Source organism: Rhodnius prolixus, unplaced genomic scaffold (genome assembly GCF_049639745.1).
Source record: "Rhodnius prolixus isolate KJV_2025 unplaced genomic scaffold, Rpr scaffold_1, whole genome shotgun sequence".
NCBI classification, from domain to species: Eukaryota; Metazoa; Arthropoda; class Insecta; order Hemiptera; family Reduviidae; genus Rhodnius; species Rhodnius prolixus.
In genome coordinates this window covers 9656819-9678140 of record NW_027411581.1, presented here as the reverse complement: position 1 = coordinate 9678140, position 21322 = coordinate 9656819, and the positions used below count along the sequence as shown (strand labels likewise).

The following is a 21322-nucleotide window of genomic DNA, read 5'->3' as shown; positions in this document are numbered from 1 at the left end:
CAGTTTTCTCACAACTTAAAAAGCGAACGAGACATAAAACAATTATTTTGTAAAACAATAAATTACATTTATTACAAATTGGTTAATTGACATTGCCCTTTAGAAGTTGTGCATGGCCACTTTTCAAGCTTTTTGTAATCCATAAGCAGTTAAATTTAACTGTAAGATTAAAGTCAAGTAATTGCCCATTCTTTCTTTTTAATTGAGGATTCGTTACAATGAATTTTTTTTTTTGAGGTGGGATCGTCAGTCCCACGCTCTACCCTCGCTGCTTTGGAGGGCCTAGGATTTTTCGTCGTTGTTTATTCCCTTAGCCGAAGCTATTATCCAGGGAAGGTAGCCCTTAATTATGTACTGTGGTGCCTTTGTCAGTTAAAGGTATATATACTGTTCTGATGAATGTGTATGATATATTCGAACATGAAGACAATTTCAAATATTAGGGACGCTTGTTACGGCTAAAAATGATAATAGCAACGATACACAAGCAAGAATTACGGGTTCTTCTTCTTGAGCTTCTGATCCTCAAAGAAAGTGTTCTGCTTTCGAACCCTATCTAGAGAAACTAAATTGCATGCTTATAAGACGATTTTGAGAGCTATTGTGATGTACGGAAGCGAAACGTAGGCTCTTTCTGAGGAGGATGAACACTTTCTTAATGTCTGGGAGAGGAAAATTTTAAGAAGAATGTATAGCTCCATTCTGGAAGGGGATAAATGGAGGATAAGGACCAACAAGGAAATCAGAGATCTTTATGCTGATCAGGGCCTAGTTGGCCTTATCAAACAAGGAAGGATTAGATGGTTAAGTGATTTGGAACGAATGGGAGAGGAAAGAATAGCCAAGAAACTATATCCTGGACGGGCTAGAAGGAGAGAGAGGCCCCAAGTGAGATGGCTCGACAGTGTTGAGCAGGATCTAAGAGATTTGGGCGTGAGAAGATGGAGAAGAGCTGCCCAAGAGAGTGGCACAAGATTATCTAGGCGGCCCAGGTCCTTCATGGACTGAAGTGCCAAACAAGAAGAAAAATTACCTATTGTTTCAGACGGGACTCAGACTCGCTAAAAATTAGTCCAACGCCTAATTTTAACTGCAAGATAATACACTATATTTTCTTAGAAGTTTACTAAGTCAAACCATATTACAATATAATGTTCAATGTTATTTAATCATACAAAACCATCATATGTATATATCCAGAATATATTTTTTTTTCTGAGGTACTGTGGTCACTAATAACCTTTATCTTCACCGAAGAAGTGCTAGCTATGTGACGTAATCTCTTGCTCTTATTTAGCACAAGCTAATTATCTGTTCAGTCCATTCTCTACATGCTGCAGTGGACCTCCAACGACCACTTGCAGAAGCATTGCAGACCGCTAGGATTGCCCATTCGGTTTAAATGACCAAACCAAAGCAGCCGATTTGTCACCACTGAATAGAACCTCCTTCAAATGAAGCACTGAGGTTCTTTAGTGAATGATGTATCTCATTTTCCACGTCTCAATTCTTGGAGCAATGCAAAAGTGCTGGTATTCGCTTTCTTTGTTGCCACTTTTTGGAGGATCGGCAACTAGCCTTCTAATACTCATTACCATTCGGCTTTTTATATCTTGGCTCATGTAAGGATCTACTCTGAGATGGTTCATAGACTCACTGAGCCTAGCGATCCAAAATTCTTTTACAACCTTAAATCCATGCTCATCTATTTTCTACTAATATTGTTCGGCCCTTTCATCTAAACTTTCATCAAGGAGGCTTTTATTATGCCGTTGATCTTGCGACCATAGCCAAGTCATTATCCGTTATACTATAACTGCCACCTCCAAAATTGAATAAAACCAAGTCGGTAAATTCATCTTGCCCCAACGCCCCAACCATACTCTCGGTGAGTTTCTTGTACGGCAATATTTGCATCATTTAGGGTTAAATTTACCAATTTGGTTGGACATTCTGCAGGTAAAATAACTTATACGACAGATTCGATTGTACGCCCTCTTAAATCAACTTAATACTGATAGAGCTCGCATTAATTTAAAAAAAAAGTAATATAATAAAATTTTAGTGGTAAAAAAACAGATTTTAAAATGAATAAATCATTTCATATTTGATTACCAACTATTTCAAAAAATCTGCCAAATTTGATATTTGATGAGGTAGATTGCGATAGAGGAAAACGGACTTATGATTGATGAAAATTATATGTTCAGAATTTTCCTTTTCAACTTGAAAGATATTAGCAGAGGTATCTGGTGGTTTTATTGGTTAGTGCTGAACAGTACTGTCTCTTCCCACAAGATAGAGCTAATATTCATAGTTCACAAGACTACGGTTATAGTTGTTAGTCCCTGAAAACTGCAACAATGCAACATCACTTTGTATTCAGTATTACTGTGGTACTATGGTATAGTTAGTATTACTATGGTATTAAACCTATTAAAAATCAGTACATCTGCAGAGATATAAATAGGTATGTCTCTCAATCAAATAGCATCAATTAAAGTCAAATTTATGATAAAAAACTTGTTAGAAATCATCTTCTTCTTTTATAACGACAACATAATGTCCAAATATTTATGTACGCGCTTACATTTTTAAAATAATTTGAGTAAACTAGGACCGTAATTTTAAATTAATCAATGACAGAGTACTTCCATTGATAAATATATTTTGTATTGCGAGCCAGCCCCAGATATTCGATTTCAATCCTACTGATGGTCTCAGGCACTCCTTCTTTAAGTATAAGAATAAAAGCTATTTTGGGAATCGTTCATTTTAATCCATTTACGGAATAATTCTCCAAGAACTGTTAGATGATCTTGTAAGGCTATTCAAGCTACAATTGAATCAGTATTAAGTGAGTGGATCGCCGTATATATTCAAAGGATTGTGTCAGTGTAAGGACAATATCAGCTATGATATGTGGGTTCTAGTCCAGTGGAACTTCTATAGAGAATTCCAGCTTCTAAGATTGGATGGGTCCTCCAACTTAATGGTGATCTAATGGGTCATCGTCAATTTACTTTTTAGTTCATACTAAGAAAGGTTCTCTTTATGTTTTCATTGAAATGAGTCGAATCCAGATGGTAGGCTGAAGAAATGTCTTCCCTTGCTTGAACGGTTCCCTTCCTCCAATCCTATTTACTATCCGATCCGAGTATTGATGGAAAAAAAGTTCACCATGGATTTCAATAAGTCTTCATAAATTTAGGCAGACAGCATTGTCTAGTTTCATTCTCTCCCAGGAACAAGAAAATAAGTACAATGTGCTTTTAAGGCTAAGTAATTTTCTGAAGAATAAAATGACTGAAAACATTTTTAGCACGTTCTATAGTACAGCGGCACTTACAAAAAAAGAAAAAAAAGTAACGGCACTTTTTTTTTCCAGAATCATCTCTGATATTACTGGAAAATGGTAATTCTGTACACATTTTTGGAAAGAAACTTTTTTCTTAACAAAAAAACTCAAAACAACAATAGAGGTTTCTATATAATTATTAAGATAAAAGTGTCATAATGCCAACAAAAAGGTTCCTTCTCTTGATGACGTGACGTTGCCTATTTGATGATAGACAACAATGTAAAATAACAATTAAACCCAGTTCTCACAAACGTTTCTAATTCATTTTTTTAGAGTAACATTTTGTTGCTTGAAAGTTGGTTAATTTCTATGTAATTTCGAACTCATTAGCTCCCAGTTTCGTTTTTCTTTCTTCGTTTCAAATAGATGAGCTTTACATTTCAAATGATTAACTGCCATAGATCATAAAATAGTACATCTTCATTGGAAATTGAACTGAAGATCTCTTCTTAAAACAAAATTTTAAAATGTAATCCATTTAATTTTAAAACCAAACTTTTACTTAAGCTCATCCCTCGGTTAGGAACTTCTAAATGAAAAGGAGATACAGATTTATATTATTTGTTGATAGTTAAAAAATTCACATGAAATCTAAAGAAGCGGTCAACGTTGTGAGGTTAAACCATGTCACGGAAGTGATGACAGTGCAGAAAAGTGGGAAATAGAATTTAAAAAATACAATTATTTAAAATAAAACAAGTAGAAGGAAGCAATTACCTCAGTAGTTAGCGTACCAGATCCTTTGCTCAAATGCAGCTCTTAGATTTTCTCTTTCTAGGAGCTTCTTATATCTCAACCTCTGGTAATGGACAGAGTAGAAAGTAAAGAAAGATTCTAATTTGGATTCACCTAAAAATCTACCAGCGCGCCTTTAACTTTAGTAATGTTTTAACCTTATTTATTTCTTTTATAGGTACTTCCAACAGGTTGGGTTAATTATTGTTGTAACATTTGCGCCTCTTTAGGCTGAATCGCATAAAACGCTCAACGAGATTCCTCTGCGCTTTAAATCGATGTTGCGTAACACGCTGCGCCCCCGTCAATAATCGGCATAAAAAAAAACAAACAAATAAACTGCATTATTTCCCGCCCAGTAAAAATTATCACATTAGCCAATGCCAAAATATTGACAAATGAAAATAGTTTTGGTGATTTATTCTTTTTAAATTCTATTATATATATTATATATTCTATTAGTTCAAAAATGGATTTTTTGTAGAGAAGTATCTCGTTTCATCAATTCTCTGTTTTCTCTACATATAGCCTTGTATCCAACAATATAAAAACATCTTGGATTGTTTTCTTCCTCAAATAAATTACCATAATAAAACAAATTATTACTAACCAGTTTTACAAACGTGTCAGAATTAACCAAAGTAGCTTTAATTAAAAATTTAGAAATTTTATTTTGAATTTCTCTGACTTAGAAATTGCTTAGCTGATATTATTTATCCTTCGAGTTCCTAATATACCAAACTATGAGCTCCTAAATCTCTGACATTCAAATTACTTTTTTGTTTCAATAAATTATAAGTACATATTTTGCACCTGACAAAAAACAGTGGACGTATTTTTTCATCCACTAGTTTAGAAAGATCTGGCAATTAAATGCCGACTGTAATTAACGAACTTTTTTTTTGTACTAGTGGTATAATGATTTCACTTTTATTAATTATAATTCTTTAAGTGAACACATCATGATATTTATCTCTACATATTGTTTAAATACACCTAATTATTACGATTTGTTCTGTTGGTAATTGTATTTAATGTGTAAGGAACAGCTTTGTTGTTAACCATAAGCCGGTCTATATTAATAAATAATAATTAGTTTTGTAATTTTCAGTTTCCAGTATTTGTAATAAAAACAGTATCTGTACAGCCACTTGTCTTCAAGTAGTATTATATAATCTGAATAGTTCTTAAGGCAATAAAACAAATAACTGTACGCATGAGGGACCAAGACATCCACTTATAGTAGTGGTAGGCCGCAAATTAGAAGAAAGTATCTAAAGATAATAATAAAACTGAATCCGGTTATTTACAAGCACCAACACCAAAATGTCAGTGAGGAAAGTAGGAACCTGCAAACGTTGAGGGAATAGACCACTTTTTGTTGTTGTGAGCCAACTTTCATTGTTAGAATCATAAAGGTTAATTGATATAACGTTCTTCAAGGACTATTTACATCAAGAATTTAATACACAGAAATTATTTAAAAGGACAAACAAACAAAAGTAGGTCGTTTTTGTTATCAGGTAGTAGCTGGGTCATTTATTATCTTCTCAAATTGTTTTAATGATCTTGAACAATTTGTTTTAAATTTAAAGCGCTTTTACATCTAAGAGATCAGGCGCCACGGTAGCCGAGCGGTTTAGAGGCGATGCCCACAAAGCTAATATGTATTGAGGTACTGGGTTCAATTCCCTGGTCTAGGTCTTGGATTTTATTTAATAGTTAATAAAAAAAGAATTCATTGTGAAGTATGTTTGCCACCGACTTTGATAGTTGATGTTGATTTGATAGTTGTCAAGCCTGCCTGAAGAAGTAGGCGTTACTTTACTTGTTTACAACATCTGGGGTCATTCAATGGCCTTCCTGACGGTTATCACTGAGTCCATGTGAATACCCATTCCATATAGTTCTGCATTTCTAAGCATATTGTCCGATTTCTTCGAGGAACGAAATGTAAATCTTACTATGAACGGAATATCCTTAACTTAACTCATGGAAAAGATTCTTCATAGAGTGCAGGCCCCATCTTCTCCTACTGAGCAGTGAAGCTGCCAGCGAAAGCAGTATGTAGTACTTACTAACTAGTACTTACTTCTCTGTTCTAATGAGATTTAAAAGTTCACTTCTTGACATGAAGAGGTGTCAGGCTTAACTTAAGTAGATAAAGACTATTTAAGGCTATCTTTGAAGAGGAAAAATAGAAAAGAGATTCTTCAATGTCCCAAATTTCTCTTCGAGACACGGTAAGGGACTGACGGTAATATATTGTGAAGAATAGAATAGATTCACTTGGCTAACTGAAATCTGCGCAGCTAACTTAGCAGCTGTTCCATTTCAGGACTTCCTCCGCCTTAATTAGAGCAGAACGGAACGCCGAATTCTTCTCTCTTAATTCCTAGATACACATTGTGTAGTTGGGCAAAGATTTTGGTTGAGAAGGAGTTCAACGACAAGAAAAACAAACAAACTTAAATTCCTGATATTTGTAGATGAATTGTAATTGTTGCTCATTTTATAGACACATTTGCGCAGTAAAAACAGTCCGAAGGCTGGCAGTGCGCTGAAAAACAAATCCGGGTGCGACTTAATTAAAAAAAAACAAGAGATTTGATAGAAATTTAAGTTTTCAATTTCGAATCCCAAGTTTGAATCACCTACAAGTTGGATATTCAATTCATTCACCGTTGGATTCCTGATAAGCTTCTATCTGCAAGATTTTATTGGTATTAATAATAATAAAGTAATTAAATTATTGGGTTATTTAAAAAAGTATATTTCAAAAGAAATGGTTTAGTAAGTAAATTGCTAAAATAAGATGTTTAATAGCAAAAAAAGGAGGAAGATTTCAAAATAGTTGTATTCATTAGGAATTGTTTTCAAATTCGAAGCAGGAGCCACTTATCTGATAGGTGAGTTCAATCAGGACTATTCAGTAGACTGAAAGAAGAAATCAAATATTAGTAATCTCTCCCAAAAAAAACTGATAATCTGTCTTAAAAACTAGATTTCTAGATTGGTCCTCTTGTTCTTTTCTGTCAAAATTCTACATGATTGAAGTTTGCACAGCCAACTCCCTCTACTCAGCAACCCATGATATGGTTCTATTTCAGAACTTCTTCTGCAACAAGACGTGGAAAATTCGATTGGTCCATACGCAAAACTTTCATTGTACAACAGCTAATGAATGAACCAAAATGTGAAAGAAGATGAGCTTAAGACGAGTCTTTAAGTACAAGATGGGAAAAGAAGTGAAATTTGGAAGCGCTAACAATCGTCTCAAGAAGAACTATTGAACTCTTTCAACTTCATGAAATTCATAGACTCCCACAACTGATCTGTGCATAACAAAAATTTCAGAGGCTTCTGAGCGCATGCAGGCCATGCACAGATACTTTCATTACCAACTACTCAGTTCATCAACGAAAGATTAGGAGTAAGGGCTCCCCGAGAAGTGAACATCTCTGGGGACACTGGGCCGAACTAGAACTGGGACTCTCCCGTGGAAATCCGGTTTAAAAACTACTTATCTAATCCCTTCCATCTTTGTTATTATTTGGTATTAATAAGTTAACTCCTTCAGGGTAAATAAGCAGGGTTAAACAAACGATTTATTGTTTTGCTTAATACGGAGGGTAAGACACATCCCTCTTTAATTCGGTGCGTTTAAGAGGAGTACAAAAATTTGCGAATGGATAGCAATGGATAACACCCGAAGTATAAGAAGAAAGTAACAGTAGGAATTCCGCTGTCTAATTGGAACTTATGTTGTGTCGCTTGCTATCATTAAAGATACTAGCGTGAATTTTCTCCAGATATTAACAAGTTCAGGGAAAGTTGTTTGTATGAATCCACTTTCATTACATTAACCACTTTATTAGTTAACAGACTTAATACGAACAGTACGCCTGCTTCCTGCTCTTCCACTTTTTTTAAGAAGATTATTTTTATACTTTTTATGATTCGAAAGTTTTATTCGCCACTCAAAAGTGATAGGGAAAATAAATGTAAGTTCAAAAAAATGGATTCAAGTACTAAATATTGCTACTTTATTAGGATTTTGATTAAAAGTATCTTTAAGAAGTATCTTCAGAAATATAGGTAAAGGAAAAAACAGGAAGCGGTCCTTGTTGTTATTGTAAAGGTAGTAAACATTCACATTATTGGTAATTATAACAGAAAATATTATTCGCATGTGAAATATAAACTTAAGTAGAGGATAAAAACATTACACTTATTGAAAAAGGGGCAAGTGTTGGTCTAGTGGTCTAGGGCTTTGTGTGAGGGAGATCACCAGTTCGAATCCCGCGTATGACTACTTTTTATTTGTTAGAAAATTGTTTATAGTAAAGTATGAGCATCCGCCCCCGGTCAACGACACCTAACTGGTAGTTGTTAAGCCCGCCTGAAAAAAATAGGCGATTACTTTACTTTATATTGAAAAAAGAGTTATGTTTGCTTTATTAGTGTAGGATAGTTAAATTAGTTAAGGATAGTTATTAGTTAGAATGGACTAAGTATGTATGTATTTACGTACGTATTTAGAAGGATATGCGTAAAATGAAAAATAGCCAATTTCAAATTTTGTGAGTTTTCCAATGATTATGAGGTTATTGAATTTTCTTTTTTAAAATGCTACTGAAGCATAGAAATTCCTTTATGATTTAATATTTAATTCTTTGATTCAGATTTTATTCGTGATCACTTTTCCTCTAAAACAGTTAACTGCAACCTAAATAATTGCCATCACTTCCAAACGCACAACTTTCAAAATTCCATCAACACAAGATATAATACTCTTTAAAGACCTGTATTTGGCGTTTGTTTGTGAAGATCAGCAAATTTTTTTAATTTGAATAAATTTTTGTAGACAGTGAGATAGGTGGAACGCTAGCAGAGAGATCCTACGATAACCTCTCTGGATCGTTACACTAATTGTTCCTTCCTGTAAGGAGAGGAGAGAAAGTAGCAGAGCTTGTGAAGAAGATTCACCATCTCTAGGAGGGATGATTTAAGTAGTGATGGATATCAGACACGCTGACTTAGTCTTGGATTTCGTTTTGTATATGTGGGTTCTTAGAAAACTTTATTAGAATGACATTTGAAATAATCTTAATGTTCCATAAAATGTTGGTAATCTTTATCAAAGCAAATATAATATCTAAAATCAGGGTCTTAGATAGAAACTGTTGTTTATTTTTCCACTGAACTGAACATAATTGTAAAAAATTTCTATTTTCCTGAAAATTATGTGTAATGAAGGACAAATGAGTTTATACTGGCTGACAGAAAGTACGAGGGATTTCATCTAATTATCAAAATAGACGCGAAACATTCAAAGTGAACGCTCAGAGTCGATGACCGTAAAAATATAGATTTCACGGAAAAAAAAAATCTAGATGTTCTAAAGGTTTTTATTTGAAGTAGATGGAAAAGGTAGACATTAGGATGTTCATTTCTTACTCAGGAGTTGGAACTGTAGACGAGGTTTCACCGGAAACACTTATATTTAGTCCCTGAGAATGCAGAAATCATGTTTCAGAGAATAATGTATTCGAGAGTTCGTGAGTGCAGAACTGAATATGGACACTTTTTGTAGTACGATATGAAATGACTAGCATCTCTATTTCCTGCAGTCCGTAGGAACGCCTCAGTTGTGCAATACTATTCATTTCATTTTATTTATAATTACTGTTTGTTCCACGTCATTATTAAAAGTTCTGCAACAATGGCAAATCTGGTGTTCAATGCTCCCATGGCTTTCTCTTACCTTCATTGTTACAATCATTTGCAATAGTTTTTTTTAAACATTTGTTGAGTCTTTCTAACCATTAGTATGCTAAGTTTTGTAACCTTCCGGCATGCTTTCAATAACCAAGAACTAACCTAAAACCTTCAAAGAGTATAATACGCCTTTTCTTTAAGTACTAATGTCCTGAGGAGTAGAGAACTCAGAATGGTGAATATGCTGCATGAAGTTGTTGAGTTCCTTTAGACATCTGAACTTAAACTAAAGGGTATTATTCGGTGAACGTTCTCATTGGAGAAGTCTTTGAAATATAGTTGATATTATTGTCTGAATTTTGTGGTTATCCGTTACACTTATTCTTGTAAGTTGTTGCATATTTTATATAATTTATTGCACTTAAAACTATTGCTTATATGTTCATTTATTTTGTAATTTAAGACGCGTTAACATCTGAGGTCATTGGCACCCAGAGCTTTTTCCAGTGCATTGCTGCTCCCGGACAGTGAGATAAAAGAAGTTCCTAGGAAGAGAAAATCTAAGGGCGAGCAGCTGAATTAAAGCAGAGGATCTCCGCGTTCGAATACTTGCAACTAACCACATTCTAAGCCCTAATGAAGAAATAAAAACAGAAACGATGGCATAAAGAGTTGTTTCCCATTATCAAAACTCAAAACTCGTCGAAAAACGGGTTCAAATATATTTATACATTATGTCTTAACCATCAATTTAGGATATTGATTAATTCGATGCAATTATTAATTTCTTTTTTATAAATAATTATAAATATTTGAACCGATACGGGATAAAAGTTGCAAGAAATTAAATGTAGATTTGTTGCAATTTTTATTTTCGTAGCGATGCACTTCCGACAAGCTAATAGCCATAGATAGATATCCAAAGTAACTGACACACACAGAATCAGCCTTTTCTAGTTAAAAAGTGGTAAAGCAAGGCTCACTTCTTTCAGTGAGTACGTTCCCCTCCAAAACCGTTGCTAACTATAAAAACTCCCCACCCTCCGAGTAACCTTGCACTTGGTTGTACCGCGTCTTCACGTTCAACAGCTTTGAAGGTCAACATTGGACGCCCTAACTGGACAAATATTCTCTTCAATTCAACTAAAGGTTTCTTGTACCATCTCTTAGGATCGTATTTCATTGGATCTAACTTTTGTGATCAATTATAACGAAGGTAAGAGCTAGAATTTAATTTGGTTTTCTTATTCTTTGTAAAGGAATTTATCTTCAGTATTTTGTCTTTTAAGCTCTCATGATTGTTGGCTAAAAAGCTTTCAATACTTTCAGTGCAGTACTTTCAATCCTCTCTCAGTTGTTTTATTACTTAAATATTACTTAAATTATTACTTAAATGTTAAGAAAACTTTATAGTTAACAGATCATAAAGATGGCAGTGCGCGATCATATCCCGGAAGCAGAGAGTAAATGAATTCATAGCTAGGCCTTATAGCCTAACCGCTAAGCCGCTCTGCACCGGAACTCTATTTAAGTTATCGTCCTATCTCAAGAAGTGTTTCCTCTTTCTGTGTTGGTGGCTATCCCTATTATCTTCCACACATTCAGCTACACGTCCTTCTAGTTCCATTTACTGTATCTGAGTTTTTCTTTTTTTAAATTTCTGGGTTCTTGATATTTACATTTGGTACATCTGAATTCCATAAATACTTGTGTTCATCGATAACGAGTTGCTCTAGGTCGATTCTTAGCTAACTTGGCCTGGTCCCCAGACATGAGACAGTGAAGAATACGATCTTCACAAATCACTAATTTTCAATAGGATTGTAAAATTGACCATAAATTTAAGGCAATAGAACTTTTTTACAAACCAAAGCAATCTCATGTTTTGACATGAATCTTTTTTGTTTTAATTCCTCTGATTAATTGAATCAGATTTGATTAAAAATTGCAACGAATTAATCACTAATTACAAATCTCAAGGTAATCGATTTTGAATCGAAGCGTTATATCTCTAAATAGAAGGATGAAAAGGTTAATAATAAACAAGATAAGTCCTTTTTTTTGGTCTTATTAACAATAATAGCTGTAATTTCTTTCTACTGGTAAAGGAAATAACGGAACTAACTTTTTTTTCCATCCCAAGATATTGATCGCGGGACCGCAAACTGCTGAGCAGATTGCAGCATTCTGTTATTAAAGTTCTTTATTCAATCTTAATTCAGCCTTCACTTAAAAAAATCGATTTCTTATTTATTTATTTATTGTAATATCGATTAAAATTAAATTTAATTGATTTCTTGTTTAATACTCTAGCTTTACTATTGAATTTATTAAAACAAAACAAAACCTAGATTATAGAAATATATCATGCGCGATTCTTTAAAACAGTTCTGATTTCTTGAACACAAAAAACTCCACCCAACAAACTTGAAGAATTTAGGTTATCTATTTCACTTTCTAGAAGTATCAATCTTGTTGTTTGTGGATTTAGTTAAAGAATGTTAACTTCTCTGGCCTTTCCTTTTAACTTCCTGTTTCTGTTAAACGTTTTTTGGACATTCTCTTTTTTTTTGTTCCTTAAAAAAAAGGAATGTACCAACTTGAACACGAGAACCGATTTTGATGTATTGGGTGTTATTCGATTCGAAATTTTTATGTTGATATGTCTTTTGTGGATCTTGAGCCCTCCCTTCAGAGTAAATTACGCCTCTCAAGTTGTTTTTAATAGAATTAAGTGTACATTTTAGCCCGATCTTATAAAATATTGGCAGAATAAAGAATATTTGGTCTTCTGAATCATACTTACAAGCCTTAAAACATTTACATTCGGTAAATATAAAATAAGAATCTTTGAAATCTTGCGTATATACAAGCAAAATTAAAACTAAAAAATTAGTAAGTTTTTATTCAAAAGCAATTAGGGTAGGCATCTTCCATCTCTAAAGACACCAGTAATTCAATTTCATTATCTGATGACTCTCTCAATCATGATGATTGTTGAGCGCAAAGATTCCTGTCCTGATGATTCACTAATTACTGTACACTCTCCTGTCAGTGATATATTATCTTTCTTACCTAGCCTTACTTAGCCATTAACTTGTAGAGAGTTTGGGTAGCCTCAAGGTGTCTGCATTACAGGTGGAATCCAATTTTGTGCCGACTGCATCTTATGATCGTTGTGCCTAATTTAGTAACTCTTGGCTGTGTAGATATAAGGGTGTAATTGCGACTCTGTTTACTGTACGAGTAGAATTGGTGTCACAAGTTCTAGCATGCGGGTTAACTGGTTAACTATAAATTTGTTTAGTTTATCTGCTAACTGTATGATTAATGAAAGAGGGCGGCAAAGTCACAGGTTGAAGATCAAGGAGGCATGTAACGAGCGGGTAATTATTAAAATTTCAAACTGTTAATTTACTTGTTATGGGAGACTTAACCAAACAAACAATTAAGTTCACGCACAGTTCGTGTTATGTTAATATAAGTAGCTGGCTAATGGCTATAATTGTAAGGTAATACTGCCGTTTAAGCTTGGCAAATATGTGTAGCCTGTTCAAAAAAATATCGATTTCCTTGACGAAAATGGCGGAGTTGTCTTTTACGAGTAAATAGCTCTCAGATTCTTTGAGGTTATGTGTGCAGTTACTTTAAGCTTCAGCTATCACAGGCTCTTTACTAATCACTATACTTCGGGGACCTGATCTTCGGCTTTTTCTCATCACAGAATGTGTTCCTGGGACCTCTGACTCCTCCTTCTATCAAATGACTCATCTATAACAAATCTACCTGACTTGGAATTGGCTACTATATCTGACTCAGCAAACTGTTCTTTCCTTTCATCCCAATTATACAACCATCTTGCACTCTTAAAGGTCCAAATATCTTTTCTTCCACTTTCGTTTCTTGCCCCTGTATAAAACTTCGTTAGTCCTCTTTGGTTATTAGATTACCCATTCTTGCGAAACAAATGTTACTCTTGGTAGAATCATATCTTTATTTACCGAATGGCTGCAGCGACTAGAGATAACTATTACCAGCTGCAATTCCTTCACTAACGTACTCACTAACTGTTATTAGTTAAAGTTGCCCCCAAAGTATTGCTTAACACAATAATAAAAAGAAAATATTCCCCAACTTCAGTGACCAGAATCTTCATTGATTCTTCAACATCATTGAAGAGAAAAATTTTAATTAAACTCTTTTAAGAACATTTTTTTAAAGACTCATTTATCCATAAAAGAATTATTTTGTTTTGTGGCTTTAAAGATAATAGCTTAAAAATGATTCAAAATGGCATCCACCATTTTATATAATTTGGCCATTATTTGAACTGATCTTTTCTTTATTTGTTGCCATTTTTTCGGATAGCCACTTCTTTTGGAAACTTAACCAGCTGTTCAGTATTATCTCAGCCTAATTATACGAACTATCGGTACTTACACTTTAACCACCCCACACTCAACTATAAACATAACGCCTGAATAGGAATCTGACGTATGCAAATATTTTATTCCCCTCACACTTACATACTTCATTAAGATTTTGTGTAATTAATAAATTTATTAATATATAATCATTATTTACTTGTCTTTTAAATGAACGTAAAAAAGCGAACAATCATAGTTGCGGAAGGAACCAGAAAATTTGACCCATCACCGGACGATTCCATTATTCTAACCTTAATAATTTGTCAGCCTTTTAAATTACATAAATTTAATAAACACAATTTGAATTATATTTTTTAATTTTTAAAAATTAAATAATTACTTTAAATATATTATTAAATTACACGATAACACATGCATACATTACATTAGCTTCCCCTGAAGAAAAACATATGTATATCCTCCATCTAAGAATATGAACTTTGTAAACTGAGTTCGTAATTTATTCGATAGCATGCCTGGGTCACAATTCTGGAATATACCATTCATACGAATCATATATGGGTATTCCATGTTCTTTTATAGTAAAATCTTTTATCAAGACTCGTCATTTTAGCGGGGCTTTGGGAAAGTTTAGCGTATCACGCACGCTTCTAGTTTAATATCGAACGGTTACATCGATGTGAATCTTGTTGTGAAAAATAAATAAATAAAATCGAAGTTTTAAAGAAAAATTAGTTAATTAGGATTTTGAGAATTAGTATTCAAGAAAAAGTGAGGGTTGGGGCTTTTTCGCTTTTTTCCAATTAGAACTCTTAATATTGTCGGTGATCCATAAAGGAGTTAGAAATGGACTGGATAATAGTAATTAGAATTGAATCTATTTGCTGACAGCTACAAGCAAAAGTGCTACTAATGTAATAGTGTGATTTGGCTACAGTTAGTGGGCAATGGATAAAAAGCGAAGGAGCAAGTGCAGGAAGGTGGGCAATAGACGGCTGGACCTCGTCAAGATGAAGAGCCGCTATTCTTTTGCCATTTCATGCTTCCAAACAGCTTTCTCCTCCAATATTTGATTTATTCAATTTCCAAAAAAACACGATTTCCACCATATTTTCAGTTTAAATTTCTCTATTCGCTTTTAACAAAATAATTTAACACATGAAGGCTAGTTTGTTGTACAATTTCTCTTTTACTAATCTTCTACTAAAGATATTTTCAGCCTGAGTAATATGATGAGTAATGCAATAACTATCTAGTCCTTAGTTCCGCCATTGTGGGTCATCTTCCTCGAACTGGCGGCACTGTATGTTCTCTTCATTTCAAAACTTTGTTTGTTATTTTTACCCTGGTTGCTCCTAGCGACCTAGAAGTGGATTGAAACTATTGTTGACGCAGCTGTTTTGATGTGAAGTTCAATGGTTTAAATTACAAGATACGTCAATTTGACTAAATCTATTTATAATATTAAGACATATCTACATTAAATAGTGTTATTCAAATCTCCATCTTGGGTCGTGGTCTTTTAACTTGGTTAAATTAGAGACATAGACCGGCAATGACAAAACGTGCGAAACTGCTTTACATACTACTTGGACGTTACTCTAAATTGCCGGTAGAACTCAGATTGATAATGCTGTTCTCAAAACTATGTGGAGATTTGGTTCAGCCAAATCCACAAACTATTCGCATTGAATAGGCATTTCATTTCAACCAAAACTACTCCGACAGATAGTTGACGCTCCTTTCTACGTGACTAACCTCACTCTTCACACCGACCACAACATCCCATTCGTACAACCAACTCGCCAAGACAATCACAAGTTCCATACTGCTCTCTTTAATTGCTCTAATGCGCTCCTTATAGACTCTCGCCTCTACTGTGATTCCTGACAATCCACTTCGCTGACTGAATCGCCAATGACCCCGAGACTTTCTTAAGCACTGAAGATAATCGTATGATTTTCAGGGACTAACTTAAGACGATTGTCGCCATTATCGATCCGCCAATGGCCCAGAATCATTCTTCTAAAAAACACTCTCTTCGGCTAATTCAGTGTAGCTTGTTATTTTTGCTATGTTTTGGTTTTGGTTGTCAAAATTGATCCTTATTTCTTTGCAAGCAACATTTTGGTTGATGCTCAAGGGTTTTGCAGTCTTACGTGTAAGTTGTTCAAGTTCAAATTGATGTGAACTGCTTCATTTTCATCGTAAAAGAAGCCATTTTTTCTCGAAGCTTACTTACCATAGTGATTAAGAAATACTAGAAGTTATGTAAACTGAAACCATAGTGATCTTAGGTACAGAAATTATGGCTGCTCTTCTACAGAAATCTTCTAATTTCTAGGTGACTATTATTATATAATTAATATTCACTTATAAACAATATTATATTTTAATTAGAAAAACATATTTTCCTTTTGTTATTGCTTCAAAAATGAATATAATAAAGCGGTTTGAATAATTTGAGAAGGTCACGGAATCGTTCAATAACTCTTTACATAACCTGTAGAAAAATTAAAAGGAAATTACTAAATATTATTTAATAAAAATTACTTTTATTATAGTACTTAATTGATTACCGCTATTAAATCAGAAGTACTTTCCTAGAAACAATTAATTATTCAATCAATAAATTGCAATTATCCCCACCAAAAATTTATCCTCAATAAAAAGCATAAAATTCATATTTGTATTTAAAAATACAATAAAAAAGTTCCAATATTATTTATCAATGGAATTACAAGGAAAATATTAATTATACTTCATTAAGATGGTGATGAGATGTGCTACAGAACTAAACGTAAGACATGTTGCTTTTGCGTCGTCAAAACTGAAAGAAATATCTACAGAATTAAAGTGCAGCTATAACAACAAGAAGTTGCACGCACACACGTTACTTTGTCCGGACCGTTATTTCCCTGGAACAGAAGGGGCAGAAGGCCCCTCCAAGTCGTGTGTAAATCTAGTGTTACCATCTCAAAACTGGGTCACATCGTACAACATAACAACGGAAATTATAATCATGTTTCTTTGCAATGTTTCAAGTGATCATCAAAAAAAGTAACAACACCCCTCAGCAATGCAACATTGAAGAAATAGAATGGAAGAAAAATAACTAATATTGATTGTTGGTGATGATTACGTGTAAATAGAAATTCTCGGGAGTTTTAATAATAAAATTTTTATTACTAGCTTACTTTTCTTTAATTGCTGAACGCGATTAAGTAGCTTAAAATACGATTTCAACGTTTGTGCAAACTAATCCTTAACGATTAATTGTTTTTAATTTCAAATCAAATTACAGCAATAAAATGTTTATCGTTAACATTTATTTTGAAAGCTTTCGTCAGATATCATGAAGAGGAAGTGCACTTTTACTTAAAAATTGCCCAAAGCGGATTTCAAATTTCCAAAGCAACAATCCTCCCCTTAAAATAAATTACGAATGAATACTTTCACAGAAAGCTTGAGGCATAATTAAAGGGAGGTAAACGTTGGGATACATGGTGTTGCTCCCTAGGCGCCACGGTAGCCGAGCGGTTAGAGGCGAGACCTGCGAAGCTAATATGTATTGTTGGTTTAGTGGGTTCGATTCCCGGTCTGAGGCCTTGGATTTTATTTAATGGTTAATAAAAGAAATTTACAGTAAAGTATGTTTGCTAGTCGCCTTCGTCCATAACAACTAATTTGGTTGTTGGACGTTAAGTCCGCCTGAAAAAAATAGTCAATTACTTACTATTACATTGTGTTGCACCCAAAGCGCTGAATTAGATTCTATACGGACAAGACTACTTGGAGGAATGTATTCAAGATTACTGTAATGAAGAATATTGTTAAGATCTCCATCAAAGATTAAAAGCAAAGTATTACAACGATGCAGAGAAACCGTGTGCTTGAGATGAGAGCTGAAGATCCATTTCCGGCACTAAACAACTCGCTAGATGCAGAATCTGCTTGACAATTAAGTTGGAATTCTACGAAGAATGGTGAGGGCGGAGTTTTCTTAAAGAAGGCACTTTCTTTCACAAAGTTAGCTTTATAAGCAGATCATTGAATTTATAGTGACCAATATTAATTATTGTTATAAAATATTGTTAGTTTCTGCTTATTGAATGTTATAGTCAGCAATGATCTCTAATTTTTAATAGTAGACGAGTTCTTCAGTAAGTTCTGTGCTAAAAAACTTACCTTTCTGCGAAGTACAGTAAATAACTAAACGCAGCACACCTGATTTATAACAAATTTCTAATTTTAGTGAAAAGAAAAACAAAACTTCATCGTAGAGACTTTTAAAAACAAAACAGAAATTTCTAACAAAAATGAAATTTTTAAAAAGTAATCTTCAACAATCATAAGAAAGAGTGAAAAGAAGAAAATTAAAACGTTAGTTCAAGTGTGTGATTTCACCCAACATGTACCATTCTATGTACATCATTATAACGGCCTACTTAATTTAAAAACCTCATGCATATTTTGTAATAGTGAAATGCACTTTGCAATCTCACTCTGTATCTCAATTATATGAAGTTTTATTTTTGTATGACATTGGTTTATTAATGCTTGTCTGTTATTTATTACAATACTAGCAGAGATATGAATCGCTAAAAATGGTTCTATATGTTAACCTTATATACAAACTTTGGTCTACGCATACATTTTTATGTGTAGTTTTGTTGAATGTAGGTCTTGAAAAGTGCTTTTTATATCATTTTGAATCGTTCTGGCATGGATGTGAACGTTGATCAAAGCCTCTGACGTGATCCGCACGTGAACTACGTGACGTTCTCTGGTCTGTTGCAGTTATTGGATTGGCTACTACGAGCGCACTCATCTGGGTCGTAGTTTGGACCAGTTAAACTACAACTTGAACTAGAGAGGCTGTCAAATTGCCATTGAACTTCTGAGTTCTTCTATTATTAAATTGTCCGGGAATGAATTGGTCAAGAATAAAAAATAACGTTATTGATTGGGTGAGTATTGGCATTGTGAAGAAATTAGCAGTATCGTAGCAAGAAAGTTCTTCACGGAGTCGCACTTCTGAACAATGAACTCAGAAAGATTGTGGTACTATAAGGTCAATTTCTTCGGAGTAACCCTTCTAGGATCAGAAAGAATTTTAATTCATGCAAGTTGATTCATCTTCATGCAAATGATGATGACTTTTTCTTAAAGGATATCTGAAGCAGCTATACACCAAGCATGCGATGACTTATCAGGATTCTATGGGGAAATGTGGAAGGCATAATTACATTTCCTCATAGCCTGCAATGTCTACCTTCAAAAAAATAACAGAGATTGAAGAAGCAGGGAATTATTCTCTTCAGAAACTTCTTGGATTCCTCTTTGGAAATAGGATTCGCAATTTTAAAAATAAGGAAATATTTTCTTCCAAGATAATAAAGAAGCTTTTACATTTAAATCTTCTTTAGATAAGTATCGGATTAATTGGGAAGTACATTCCACTAACCTACTTGCAAATATTTCTGGAGTTCTAGGTTAGTACGTCTTAGTTATGACAAGAAAGAATTGACTGCAATTACGTAGAACAAAAACAGTCGAATACAAAAGGTCAATCAGCTGTCATGAAATTTCTTCAGAAAACAGACTTTAATGCTTTCCAATGTTACGAAAAATGAACATTTGGGTGCTCACAAAGAACGGGCCAACTTATTTGAAAGAGCATTAATTCTGTTATATCATCTTCGATAAATGGTAATCAAGAGTTCAAATTACTGATCAAAACTTTGACCTTATAAGTGAGTAATTGTAAACCGGATGCAGAAATTGCCACAGGAAGTTCTAGCTGATGAAAAATCTAATGAGAGCAATTTTTATTCATTATTTTTTGTTGTTATGGGCGTATTTATTACAGCAAAACTATTAAAACTATTACTTCTAATAACATTACTTTAAAGCGAGATGAGTGTATAGTGTTTTTAAAACATTATTGTAATTTCAAAGGTTGACTATTCCACCTCGAAGTCTGCAAACGTTAAATTCGTAATCTTGTCTTCTAGGTCAATGGTAAACTCTGTATTTCTAGGTAAACTCAATTTTGAAATTTTTCCCCCGAAACCCCAAACTCAATTAATTATTTTGAGATTCCTTATTAATGCTCTATTAAAAACAAGATGATATTTATAACTTAAATTTCAGAATTTCAGAAATCTTTAACCATATTATGTTAAAGGAGAGATTAATGGACCTACGAGGTGTGGCTATTAAATAACGAGACTATTGCTATAAAACATTTTATTTTAAATTTATACATATTTAGTTATTACCACCTTCAATATACACCACTTCCCTATCCCTACAACGCTCCAAGCGAATTTACCATTGTTCGAAACCGTGCTGGCTGTCTTTTTCTGTTAGCTCCTGCATGACGCGTACCGCTTTTTCTTTCACAGCTTCAACCGACTGAAATCGTGTTCCTTTTAATGCAGATTTGACTTTGGGGAATAGATAAAAGTCACATGGGGCTAGGTCAGGCGTATAAGGTGGATGGCCTAAAACTGAGATGTTGTCTTGATGGAGAACCCGTAACTTGTTCTTCCACAAATCTGGTCGTTTTTTCCTTACTCTTTCACGGAGTTGAGCAAGCACCTCACGGTAGTAACTAATGTTGATTAATTATAATTGATATTTTCGTCCGTTTTGGACGTGGAAGGGCGTCCCGGGCGTCTTCTCGGCCATCTTGGAAACGCTCAAAAACTCGCGCACGTGATAAACATTCATCGCCATAAACTTCTTTTAATAAAAGATAAGTTTCAGTAGCGGTTTTACCCAGTTTCAAGTGAAATTTCACGACTATTCCTTGCTCTACTAGATGTGTAGTATCATGTTTTCGGCAAAACGAAACTAACACCTCTTATACAAACGACGGCTCCGGTCAGACAGATTTCTGTACAAACACGTGAGACGCTGCAATCGAAAGAGAAGGCTTTATGCTGCACAGCTGTCGGTCGTTAGGATTTGGCGCATGCTTAGTTCTTCTGTAGCAGCGTCAGTCTCGTTATTTAATAGCCACACCTCGTATTTTCAGAAAAATAAAGGAAAGCAAAGAAAATCAAGTCTTCCTCGAGAAGCCACTGGATTAGTGGAACTCCTAACAATA

The 21322-nt window shown here is 34.0% G+C and overlaps 1 protein-coding gene across 1 annotated transcript in view; it reads left to right on the top strand.

Moving 5' to 3' along the window:
* Positions 1–10878: 10878 nt before the first annotated feature.
* Positions 10879–21322, top strand: part of LOC141453933 (uncharacterized) — a 31135-nt gene continuing 20691 nt past the window's right edge. The window contains exon 1 of the mRNA XM_074127563.1: positions 10879–11033. The gene's annotated coding sequence lies outside the window, so the exon portion shown is untranslated. The remainder of the gene's footprint in view (positions 11034–21322) is intronic.